Source organism: Tetranychus urticae, chromosome 3, assembly GCF_039701765.1.
Source record: "Tetranychus urticae isolate SD_2017Ah chromosome 3, NJAU_TeUrti_SD_1.0, whole genome shotgun sequence".
Lineage (NCBI taxonomy): Eukaryota > Metazoa > Arthropoda > Arachnida > Trombidiformes > Tetranychidae > Tetranychus > Tetranychus urticae.
The window spans coordinates 17,715,878-17,727,714 of NC_142960.1; the positions used below are offsets into that span (position 1 = coordinate 17,715,878).

General features: G+C 31.2%; 1 long non-coding RNA gene across 4 annotated transcripts; it reads left to right on the plus strand.

Annotated features, from left to right (window-relative positions):
- The first annotated feature begins 247 nt into the window (after window positions 1-247).
- LOC107363311 (uncharacterized) lies at window positions 248-10,788 on the plus strand. 4 transcript variants are annotated; one of them, XR_016200100.1, is made up of 6 exons: window positions 248-503; window positions 580-659; window positions 725-825; window positions 902-1,653; window positions 1,764-3,275; window positions 3,495-10,788. It is a non-coding gene; the product is annotated as an uncharacterized LOC107363311 (long non-coding RNA). The 4 variants fall into 4 exon arrangements; XR_001568853.3 differs by having other exon boundaries at window positions 902-3,275; XR_001568854.3 differs by lacking the exon at window positions 248-503 and having other exon boundaries at window positions 510-659.
- Window positions 10,789-11,837: the final 1,049 nt, after the last annotated feature.

Genomic DNA, 11,837 nt, shown 5'->3' on the forward strand with positions numbered 1-11,837 from the left:
AATGCAACCATTTTTATCAAACCTGGCAAATTGTGACTTCATTTTAATTAATTTGCCATTTTTTTCATTCTTCACTTCATTTTAATATCCAAATTCATTTGCTAACTTTAATGGACAACTCAACCCTTTTGACTCTTTTTTTTATCTTTTACATTCCATTCAACATTAATTGTAAAGTTCACCGTTTAATTTGGTTGGTTAATTTTAAAAGGCTAAATCTGTTAACTGTTTTCAGCTTCACTTGATCAAAGCTTGCAATTTTGAGCTTGAAAAATGATTCGGAAAATTTACAGTTAATATTTGACTTTCAAATTTCGACTTATTAAGATTGGACTCGACTATTGTTTGATTGTTTCATGTTTAATTGCCTTTAAAAATTGTTAATCATTTTAATAGTGAATTAACTTTTCCATTAACAGTGCAGAGAATGTTTAATGTTTGTACCGTTAGATGGCGGTTGTAACTTTTTGGGTTGAATGGCGATTTTGTTGCAAAATTTTCTGGTAAGATTAATTTTTGAATTAACCATTTTTTTGATTGATTCAATGATTTACTTGGTTATTTCATTTTCACTTTTAGATGTTTATTTGACCTTTTCTTTGTTATCAATGGGTTTATAACCAGCTGGGGTTGCGTTTTGCTCTGTAAATTGTACTGATGTAAGTTTGCCTTTGTATTGTGTCTTTACCTTATGATCTAACCAGCTTTGATTGACTATTTTTAGCTTGGTGTGAATTTGAATAATTATGTGAACGCTATATGGACGCTATTTTTGCTACCTTTTAAACCATGGGTTCATTAATGGCATGGGTCAAGTTTAATTAGGTAAGTCCACAGTTTTGTGCCATTAACTTACCAACCAAATCTCATTTTGATTTCTTTTGTTAAAATACCCAAACAGCTGGACTCTTACCATAGGTTCACCTCGAGTGGAATAGTGATTTGGTTTTGATAATTATATTTCAAACAATCTGGTCTCAGTTGAAATAAAAGTAACCTAAGGATAAAGAATTTTTGGACTCGTGATGACCACCAATTACAAATCAATCACCAATCTTAATCTTTCAAGGGATCATCTGTGAATTAATGAGGAAAAGGAGAAAAAAGATGGCTTCTAAGGCTTAATACTCAATCATTGATACATTATCTTTCATCGTTTATTTTGATGAATCTTCTCTCTTTCCTTAACCTTACCTTTTCTTCCAATTATCGATCGTAACTGTTTATCAATTAGCTATAGTTGTTAGACTCTCTTTACTCTCAATGAAGACACACTACAGCTTTTATATTGTAAAAGCATTCATTTTTACTTCTTAAGGTTAATGTAAAAATAATATCAACCTTGCCTTTCTGATCACATATATATTAGTAATAATGGTTAACATTATTCATATATATATATATGTAGAGAGGATTGGGAGTGATATTAAAATTCTGTGTGAAAGAACAGTAAAAACTAATACAGAAAATAGAGAAAGAGAATCTTTTGGACCGTTGAAAGTATCACAAAACCGGTATAGACAGAGGAGACGATAAAGACAGACCTTGATAGATACAGTCAGCCATTTGAATAGTATAAAAAGCAGTACTTATTTATGTACAATATAAATCCTCTTCGAGCTTTAGTCTTTTCACTTTAACTTTCCTTTGATTGTAAGTTAATTGCACATTATAATGCATTAAGTTTTCTCCCTCACTATTTAATTATACTAATAATAATCAACTTTCTCTTTCTCTCTTTCCCTGTCTGTCTATTTTTTTAGGTGAACATTATTTCTACCTTTTTTTATTAATTTTTGCTTAAAGCTATTCTCCTTACTCTCTTCTAATTAATCATTTGTAGCGTTTTCATTTTGTCTGATTAATCACGAAAAAAGGTTTTGCACTCATCAAACAATCTTGAGTAAACCCAAAATTGTTAACCAAATCAGCCAACAGTAGATGAAAATAGACACAAATAGACAGCGTATAGAGTAAAATAGACACACAGAGTGAAAATGCGCTCATGTTTTTTTGCGGACTGATTGATATTAGAATTGAATTATAACAATTGTTTGTGTTGACCATTGATTATAAAATGTCGTGAATTGTATTGATTAATTTGCAGACAAACATGTTAACCAAAAGGTAGTCTTGTATGTTCACAGATACAGATCATTATTGAAACTAATGATATAATGTTTCAGATAATTAGTTGCCTTCATCTTTCATCTGCAACCCAAATAATACCTTAAATAATTTGAACAATTGAATATATAAGTTGAAATACTTGTTGATATTTAATTGTTGCATTTTCAACATTTTCATTTCTCTCTAGTTTCATTGGAAATCCAAAAATTGAAAGGTTGAAGCTGACAACGTGAGTAAAAGTGTAATCACCGATTCCATAGATTTTTTTTTGTAGGTTAACAACAATTGTAAGGTTGCAATTGAAACTCATTACTATGGATACAAGAATGATAAGAAAGTTAATCATAATACAAAAAAAATTGGAGGCCAGTTTCATAATGATAATGAGCAATATTCCTATGAGAATCGAGTGATCACAAAAGGGCCAAATGTTGACTCAAAATTATGATGTGAGAAAAAAAAGTGAATCAACTTTATAAATGAAAATTTGCTGTCGAAAAGTGAATGTTTTGAAAATGATCAAACTCAAAAGTCAAGTCAGTTGACAGATGAAGTTTGAATTGTATCTGTAAAGGTAAATGGTCTGATACTCACGGTTGGACAATTGCTCACTTGTGCGGCAATTGCGTTAACTGTCTTTAGCTGGTCAGTACCACAAACTCTTGGCATTCACCGCGTGCCTTATGATAAATCAAAGCTCTACATGAAGGCAAACAGTGAACACGGAGAGTATCCAGGTCGAGTCGAGTCTTAAACTAACAATCGACAGTTTTGTTTTTTTTATATCTTGCCTTTTGTTTCGCTGAATAATTTGGCTGCGCTTCCGAGCGCTAAAAGAGGCCAAATGTGCGGATAAAAGGTAAACATAAGGGATCAAGGGTAACAATGAAGAGCAACAAAAGATGATAGAGAGGGAAGATGAGAGAGTCTAGGGGAGAGAGAAGGAAAAGACGAAGGAAGACAGAAGGTACTAAGAAGAAACGGAAAGGGAACAATACAATTGGATAATAATTACTGGAAAAAGAGGAGGAAGATGGCGATCATTTTGGATGAAGATCTGATGAAAAGCGCAGTGGAGAAAAAAAGACCAAAAAATAAGACGGAAAAGCGAAGGATAAAAAAACGGAAAGACGATCAAGATGAAGGTAATCTTTTTTTTTCTCTCTTTTTTCTCTCTCTTTCTCTTCTTACCATCTTCATCCTCATCTTTTTCCTAAGGCTTCAGCTTATTGCGAAGCATTACAGTGAAGCATCCTTACGGGCACTTTCATCCTGTTTATCATTAAAACAGATTTTACCTTTTCTCATCTAATCATCCTTTTCCGTTTTCTCATCATTTTTCTCTTGTTTCGTTCAATACTTAGACTTTGGTTTCTGGTACTTTTTTGGTTAACGCTTGGTCTTGATGCTTGGTTGGTGGTATGATGTTGAGCGCCTGTTGGTTCATGTCCATATCAATAAGATAACCACAACTCTTGGCATTCACCGCGTGCCTTATGATAATCAAAGGAAACATCAAGACATACACAGTGAACACGGAGAGTATGGCAATGACAATAACATGACATTTGAAGTTTTTCATAAGGCTTTCAACAGGGAGGAAATCATGTTTTTATATATAGAGTGAAATTTTATTTGGAAAAATTGAAAGTCACTTAACAAGAGGAAAAAAAAGACACTGGGATCAAGGAAAACAACACTCGAGTCAACATTAAAGTTCTGGTTATTCACTGGTTATATCAAATGAATTGGCAATAAAACTCTAAAGAAGGAAAAGAAAGACGTAAATTACATTGAATCAAAACTTGGAATGGAAAATATTGAAGGAGAAGAAAAAAACAAATGGAAAAGATGAAGATATGATATTCTAGTGTCATGTAGATATCGAGTAAATGTTGAGTTGAAATAAAATCAATGACTGACAGACAGTAACTGACTAGAGAAAGCCAAGGGATCAACCGAACAGGGAGTTAAATGAGAGAGAGAGATGATGATGATGAAGATGGAGAATAGAGTGAGAAAAGAAGAGAAAGAAAAGAGAGAGAAAAGGTTGGGTATTTTTGATAAAACATCATTGATAATGCTTCGCGTACGCTCAACAATATTTTTTTACGCAAGGCACACGCCATTTCATCAACGGTTTCCTTCACTCTCATTGGGCGCCATGTTGTCAGACTCGTCTCTCACTTTCATCATCATAACCACTTCTCTCTCTCTCTCTCTTTCTTCGCTCGATTTGGTCCCTCGGAGACTGTGTGACCCTTTGCCCGTTTACATCTGCCTCTCTCTCATCTCTTCCTAGTCTCACTTTTACAAACACTTTATCTTCTCTTTCTTTCTTCTTCTTCTTCTGTCTTATCATTCGATTTCTCTCTAACCTCTCTTTATTGTCCCTCCGAACTGAGTGCGACCCTTTGCCCGTTTCCATCTGCCTTTCTGCATCATCTTTCTGCTTTCTTCCTGTCACTTCATTTTTCCCCATTTCTCTCTCTCTCTCTCTTCATCTTCTTTCTTCAAGTTAACCTTCAATGTATATTTTTTTCTCTCTCTTTTCTTTCTTTTCTTCTCTTGCCTCTTCCATTCACGATAATCGATCGATATTTTCCTCTTTCCTTCTCAACCTTTCGCTATTTTGTCGCCAACATCTTTTATTATTCCCTCAACAATTTCCAGTTATCATACATTTTATTATATATCAATGCATTCACTATTAATCTTAATTCAACCTCACAATCAACAATTGGATTCATTTTTTTGTTCGAACTCTCTTTTCCAACCGAAATAGAACGGAAAAAAGTCCGTTGGCAAACATTCGGTCAAACACACAAATCGTAAACTCGACTAGCATTTTAAAAGCACAACCTTTCAACCTTAGTCTAAAAAAACACTCAAAATCCCATCAACTTATCGAATCAGAAATTTCAGAAAAACACGAAAAAAATGAAAATCTAACCAAGTCTTAACAATGTAAATAAATCTAAATTAAATCTGAATAAATGCCCATTTCAAATCAACTAATTGATTAACCTTGAGCAAAAATAATCCATGAAAACTTGAAAATTTCAACTGAACAACAACCTGACAGGGAGTGAAATTACTCTGAAAAGTGTGTAAAAATTGAAGTAAATGACAATTTACATTTAATGATAAACATGAAACTTACCAAAATTGTGATTAAAGGTTCATCGTGAAGTGACAATTAGATGTAGAGGAAAAAAATGAACAATTAATGATAAAGAAAAGGGTTGAACTTTGATTAAGAATGGAAACTTGGTGAAATGGATTCTCTCATTGACACATAATATCATCACATTGAACACAAGCGAGTGAAAAATAAAAATAAAAATAAATATCTTGACACATTGAATGTTAACCAAAAGCAAGTAAAAAGGCTTTCGAGTCTCCATTTAAAACCTTTAACAGCAACAAAGCTGCTATCTATCAGACCAAACCTAAACCTTATGGTTCGATGGATCGAACGTAAAATTACCATAGTTGATATATTGAAACCATGTTATGCCAAGATATAAAAAATTTTCACCAAGAAATGCATTTAGGAAAAATATTTCCAAAACGAGATGTAAAAAGTAGAGAATTTCGGAGAAAAAAATTCAGCTAAAAAACTCGTTAGCAATCAGCATCACATCTAAAGTTGGACTACTTGGAATCTATCTAGACCCTGTTACTGTAGAATGTGTCGATCTTTGATTTTATCGATTAGATCTTGTAGTCTACCTGAGTCTCTTCTTTTCCATAAGACTTCACGAGTTTGCCTAAAGTCTGAAAGCATTCAAAGCTAAATCAATTTCAAAAATTGCGATTTTCATCAAGATAATCTGGAACCTCAAATATTTTGTCAAAAATTTAAATCAAATCAAGCCAAAAACCATCTTAAATCGACACATTAAATTTCACTGAAAAATTTAAAATTTAATTTTCTGGATCTCCTAGTCAGCCAGAATAGACTTCAAATTGTCTCGAATTTAAAACTTAAATAAATCGACAACTACATATTTAAACTCCATTCAACGGTAACAATTTTAATTTTATTTTCATTTTTTGTTGGTATGAAACAGTACTTTGGAGAACTTGAAATTTTAATTTTCAGGATCTCCTAGTCAGCCAGATATTAAATGGACTTTAAGTTGTCTCGAATTTAAAACTTAAATAAAAATTGATTTCAGATGCAAAATTCATGTTACTGAAAACAGCTTATTGAAACCCAAACGTCTTTTAAATTTTTAAATTTTTGTCTTTTCGTTTTCGTCAAATTAAGTGATGTTCTTGGTTGCACTTAATAGGCAAATCTGAATCTGAATAAAGTATCGGAACATTGTTACTCTAAACACTTGAGCCAAAAGTTCAGTACAATTGGAATAATCAATTTATTAATACGAATGAATAATATGAAGGGGTTAAGCTACTCCTATAGAAACATCAAGGTTAACCTGTTAAATAGATCATTTTGCCCAACAAAAGATTACATTTGCCTTATCGAATGTCGGTTTATTTCATAACGCAGCTCTTTGAGTTAAAACATCGCTTGTTTTAAATTAATTTTTGCCCATTTTATTTTAAAAAGTTGCGTGAAGCTCTGTCTGCTTAGCCTGCTTTAAAGACGAGGTTATTCGCAGTAAATGAGCTAAATCGGCAATCGATATTATGAATCAGTTTACTGTTTCTCACCACCAATGATAGTATTAATACATCTGTGCAGGTAAGAATGTGTTCAAGATTGCGCGAGTTTGCTTGCATCAGAAACGTTTATTTTATTATTTTATCTTTTGAGGTTTTAAAAACTCGATTAAAAATCCTTTTTCAAATGTTCAAGTCATGAGTTGAAAGCGAAAAAAAAATTCTCAGAAAAAAAGATTCAGTTAAAATATTATTTTAGACTTCACGGTAAAGTTTTTTTCAGTTACAAGCATTTCGTTGTTACCGCAACATTTAATTAAATGTTGGTAAATTACAAAAGATTTGACCTTTTTTCCGGGTCACGTTTCATCGCTGATTAACAGGATGTGACCTGGTAGTCTTATTCAGACGATCATTTATCCACTTTGGGTTCCAGATTTTAATTTCAATGTTCAAATGTGAAACAGTGTTTGTTGTGACTCTTAACAATCAAGAAACACTTTCTAAAACAATATCAAAAGTCGCATTTTCACGATTTTCATATTCATGCCAATGTGCTTTACACACTATTCAGTTTTTCCAAGTACTTATGTGATTCTCCATGTTTTTTCTCCTAATAAAGTCACCATTCGGTTTCTTTACTCGGTAGATGAATAGTTTTAATTTTCGATCATGAAACCCAATTGTTTTAAAATGACTGTTAGACGGCATATGGACTGAAATTTGCAATTGAAAGACTGTTTGTCGATAACTCTGGAGAAGTTTTAAATTGCTATTATAATTGCTAATAAATATTTCGTTTAAAACTCAAATAGTTGACGATACTTTATATTGAAATGTAAAGAGATTCAGAAATCTTTCTTTTCCATTATATTGCTGGTGAGTTTCCCAACTTTTATTACCGATGAGCACTTTAATGATACTTTCATTAAAACACGATTTATCACTGGTAATCGAGTAAACGTTAAGTTGGTTATCACACAATTGTCAATAGTTAATTCAGATTCTAAATTTTCTATTAAATCGAAAATTTTCTTCATTTTTTCCGAGTAGATTGTATTTTTAATCCAAAGTATAATCCCCGTTAACCTGATGACAATCAATACTGAATCGTAATTTTGACTAGTATAAAGGCCGTCGAACACGAAAAGGTGACCTGAGCGATAATTTCTTCAGGTCATTCATTGAGAGACTTAAATCTTATTCAAAAACTCTGCTTCCAGTCCTAAATGGAAAACGACAAAGAAAAACTAAATTAAAATAAATAACTTCAGGGACGTTTTTATTGCTATCAGATCTCGACTGATAAGTTTTTAGGAGAACCATTATATCCGACTTTCGGTTTCTCACCAGCTGAACGCTTTTTGCATTATTTGGGGAATTATGTTTCGTGCAAATTGTTCAACGGTTATTGGGCGACCAGATTGGTAAGGACGGAAAGCACCGTTATGGTATTTGACGAAAATTTTGTCAACGAGTTATAAAAATTTGAATATTGAAAGAAGGGTAATACTGGACATTTCCTGGACAAAAATTTGAAAAAAAATCACTTTGACTTGAGAAAAAAACGTGAATTTAAATTTAAAATTTTATTTCAAATTTAATTGCCAGGCGATAGACGCGAAGAAGTGCTTCACATACTGTCATCGTAAAGGGGACTAAAAAGTAAATTGATTTTAAAAAATGACATTTCGTTGAGTGATGTACTAATAACCACGATGAATTTTTTGTACAGAAAAGTATTCCATGCGACTGCGATACATATTTTTCAACTGAATCTTTCAAGAGTAAATTTAACTTTTGAATGAATTTTTTCAGAAAACGTTATTCGCAGTTGGAGCGATAGCTGTAAGTCTTTGTATCTATAATAAGGTATTAAGATCATAACAATTCGATAAATAAGTTATGATAGCTTGTAGCAAGTGAACATTGAGTTTTTAAAATCTTTCAAGTTTTCATTCAAAACTCGAAATCTCTTCTTGGTTAAAAAAAACGAGAAACAAAAAAATCTCCAGAAAGGGCATCAAATAGTAATCTGGCTAAAATGAAAAAAACTTTACTTTACTTCGTCGCCTGTGATAAATGTTTGAAAAGTCAAAACATCGAATCAAAAAAATCTTCAATGTCCTATGGATGAGTTTTCTTACATGAGATCGTTTTTTAAAAATCTCAGAATATCTGAAATAAATTGAGAGAAGGGCAAAATGAATATACAGAGTCAACAATCTTTACATCCAACCGTACAATTTACACCAATAGAGAAGTAAAAGCTGACCATTCAGTGAAATTGAACGACTTGGAATAACACTTTGAAAATTCATTTTATTTTCAGCATTTCATTTCTTCTGTAAAGCTATTAACAATGGCAATCTTTTTTTATCTCCGGGATTTTGGACTAAAATTGAAATCTTATTTCGTAGCTTTGAGTTTCCATTTATAATGAATTTAAAACTTTATCAAATAGTATTTTCTGGTACATTAGACTTTTTTTTACAATTAAGGGTTGTTAATAAGTCGAAATTTAAATTTTATTGAAACAATTTTTTGTTCAAGTTGATTTTTGCTGCAGTAGTAAAATTTTTAAAAAACGAAAAAATTTTAAACATTCAATTGGGTGTTTTGCTGTAAACATTTTTTTAAATTTACATGAAACTTGAAATTGTCTCAAAACTGGTATTTATGTTCATTTAACATTCATTTCGATTTCCATTAAACTCCAGAAAATACAATATTAATTTCAAGCGAATTGTTTTCTGCAAATTTTAACGAAAACCTAAGAGATTTAGTATTTCTCATGACATCCTTTTATCACCCATGTACCTATTTCACTCAATACATTTTACATTTCGAGTCTCAACATTCGGTTTTTTTACTCGGTAAATAAGTAGATTTAATAAATGAAAATGAATTTTTGAGTTTGAAATAAAACTTGATGGTCTTACTGCTTCCGTAGCCGAAAGTGCCGTCTAGTCATGTAATAACTTTTAAATTGCTTTAATTTCAGCATTTAATTTAATTCGAATTTTAAATTTTTGCAAATTCACAATAAAATCCCAGCATTGCAAGAATTCAATGAAAAAATTGGTTAGGTTATGTTAGACCAAACCAGTAATATTCGAAGAGGTTAAGGAAAACGGAAAAATATTTAAAGAAATTAAAAGATTCGATTAATACTTCTTGGTAAATTGAATAATTTTGTGAGGAGTGAATCTTATAGACATTTTTACTGAAATCCAATTGAGTGAATCATACGATTCTGACTGTTTTATTTCATATTAGTCCTTCTGAATATTCGTCTATCGTTTATTCAAGTAGAGATTTCAACGAAACGTCTTTTAACGAAACAAATGTATCTAAAAAAGTCAATCTCATCTTGAGAGAGATTTATTCAAGTCTGATCGGGTGGAAAATGCTAAGATAGTTTTTCCCGTATTGACCAAAATAAATTTCATTTTTGTCTTCGCATGTCTCGTTCAACATTCATAATGAATCTTATTTTAAATTTAAAAATTACTTTTGCATCTACTTCTTGTTATTTTATACTATGCTCAAATCACTGAAAGTATTTCATTTAAATCTTAAATTTACAATGAGAAAAGGCTGAATACAAATTTTTAAAACACAGGAAATTCAATGTTACAATTCATGTAATGTTTTTAGTTTTAATTCAGCAGTTATCATTTCATTTCATGTTACATTTCTGCAGTTATGATTTCGACATTTTGCAGTATTGACGAGATTTGCTTTAAATTTTTGACAAATTTTCAAAATTTAAAGCTCAGAACGTGAATTTTTAGTGTTCAATCAATTATGAGACTTAGAGTTTGTGACAATTTTAATAATTTTACTTTGAATCTGCAAAAGATCGAGTTTACTCATTTTTTGAAAAGGCCTACAAGAATTAAATTTTAAATTAAAGCCAAAACATCCCAGAATCTTTAAATTTAAAAACTCTGAAGGAACATTCACCATTAAGAATTAAATTTAAAAAAACTTATCGACTTCATTTTTCACATTTTTCGTTGCCACAACAGCATTCAGATGTTTTTTTTCTCTTTTTTTTCTTCCATTGTCAGGTTACATACATTAGCGGCTGAAATCCCTTCCAATTCTCTATTGTAGTAATCTGCTCATATCGAAAGACCCAAGAATTTATTATAATTCGATTTCAAATTTTCCCTGTCCATCTGTGTCTTACTATCACCACGGTTTCGTGCAGCAAGTACAGATCAAAGCTTTACTTTTATTGCCTTGTGAAGGTGTTCATAAATATTATTGCATTTTCCTGTAAAGGCTTCAGGATGGTTACAATATTGAGCTCATATAAATACTATTATAATATGAAAGCTTCTCATATACTTTTATGGTTACCCTGAATTTTGCTGTTCCATTCGTATTAGTCGAAATAGTTTCAAAAACTGTTTTGTTGTTAACTCTATTCTAACGTATCTCTGAGTGAATCCTGGAACGAAATAAAAGTAAAAAAATAAAACTAAATTATTCCAAAACTGTCTAATTATAGACATTTATTGATTAAATTATATTCGAGAACAACGTCGGAAAATGAGAAGGAAATAAGCCGAATTTTTAGTTAGCGATTAGAACTGATTGCTCTGGTTTATCTGGTTTAATATAAAATATTGAGTGAGCCGTAATGATTTGAATTTTGCTTGAAAGTTCTTAAGCAATTTGAAATGTTTACTGAGCAATGAAAAGTTTTGATAGAAATTTAATTTTCAGAGTTTTTAAATTTAAATTAATTTTTAAATAACTCGGATTGACCACAGTCGCATGTTGTGGGGAAAGGAAATTTAATTTCAATTTAAATCTGCATTTTCGGTCATTTTGCCAAATTTAAAAGATTTCAGTTTGGACACTAATTTTGAAATTTAAAGACGAGAATCAATTTCAATTTTCAAGGGTTCGTCTTTGCATGGACAAATAAGATGAAGATTGGCTTATAAGCGATTAAAATATTTTAATGATACATTTAAGGGATTCAATAGACTATTACAAGTTATGAAGATCTTTCTGTGCAGTTGGATTTTGCCATTCAAATGTGAATAAGGAGA